The sequence below is a fragment of the Aplysia californica genome, unplaced genomic scaffold, assembly GCF_000002075.1.
Source record: "Aplysia californica isolate F4 #8 unplaced genomic scaffold, AplCal3.0 scaffold00158, whole genome shotgun sequence".
NCBI lineage: Eukaryota > Metazoa > Mollusca > Gastropoda > Aplysiida > Aplysiidae > Aplysia > Aplysia californica.
In genome coordinates, this window is record NW_004797428.1 from 468,612 (window position 1) to 470,186 (window position 1,575).

The window sequence follows — 1,575 nt, forward strand, 5'->3', positions numbered from 1 at the left end:
AGAGAGAGAGAGAGAAAGATTTGTTCATTTTGTTCCTTTCTGATTTGTCAATCTGTGACCTAGGTAAGTAGCGATCGTGTGGTTGTGGTTACTCTAGTCTCAAGAGGTTCGCACCGCAGTTGGTCTTATCTCGCATGGCAGGGATCTTATCCAAGATTTTAGTGTGCCACTAGGATATATTCTGGGTGAAATGTTTGAGTAAAGAGAAACGGATCGACACAGTAATGGTCATTTAGTGCTGGGGTAAATGTAAGACAGACAGTAGAGGTGGGCAAAATCCGGATAACCTATCCAGATAACTGGATAATTATAAATAAAACATTGTCCGAATTCAGACTCTTAACTCCCTTTTCTGACTCGTTTGCCGAAGTGGTTCATATCTTAATTATTTGCCGAAGAGGTGCACTAACATAGCATCCGGATTTTGCTAAACCGACTCATTGCCCAGCCCTAACAGACAGACAGAAACAACAGAGGGAATTTTAAAGCGACAGGACACACCAGAGGCGCACCCAACCACCCACACAGGCAGGAACAACAGAGAGAAAGTAAAGCAGTAGGACCTATCAGTGACACCCTCCAACCACCCACACAGACAGAAACAACAGAGAGAAAGTAAAAAAGTAAAACCTACCAGTGACACCCTCCAACCACCCACACAGACAGAAACAACTGAGTAACTGAGGGAAAGTAAAGAAGTAGGATCTACCAGTGACACCCTCCAATCACCCACACAGTCAGAAACAATATAGAAAGTAAAGAAGTAGGACCCCCCAGTGACACCCTCTAACCACCCGTTGTCTTTTATTTTTGTAATTGTTTTACGGCGCTCGCAACTGCAAAAGGTCATAATACGAGCGCGCCTGACACATTAAACATTTTCAGTTGGTAGGTAATAGTGGATTTTTGCCTTGGTGGCAACCGAAGCCTTTTCTTACTGATTGTTTTACCACCAAGGGATCTCTGACGTGTGCAACTTGCACACGGGACCTCCGAGATTTTTTTGCCCTTGTCGGAGAATGGTAAGTGTAGATCTTTTCTACCATTAGATCAGGGGTGTTGCTAAAAGACATCAGTAAGAAGGAGCGAAGGGGAAGCTGTAGAAAGGCTGCAACTTGCTGTGTGGGTTATAGAGAAACATGTCCACACGACATAGATCAAATAAGCTGGGCCGCCTTTCGAAGAAAGGAATGATCGGTGCATTTACATAACTGAAAGTCATTGGCCTACTATATTTACGCTCTACTGGAATGGAGCAATAAATCTTGAGAAAAAAGTGACACAAGTGTTTCCAAGTTGCCAAATATATACAGACAAAGGAGTCCAGAAAAAACAATGATGGGCACCAAACGAAAGGATCACAGTCGAATTTAGCACCAAGTAAAAAAACAACAACATGAGGCTAAGTCTATGCGGGTCGCACACTTAAAATAGTGCTCAGTATTGCGTGACAATGCGCGATAGTATAGAACGGAAGTACGACTTGAAATTTAAAAAACCTGGCGGATTTTCTAAAATTACAGAGACAGAAGCGTCGGCCTACAAAAGCGATCGGCGAAATAAAGAAATTTAGCT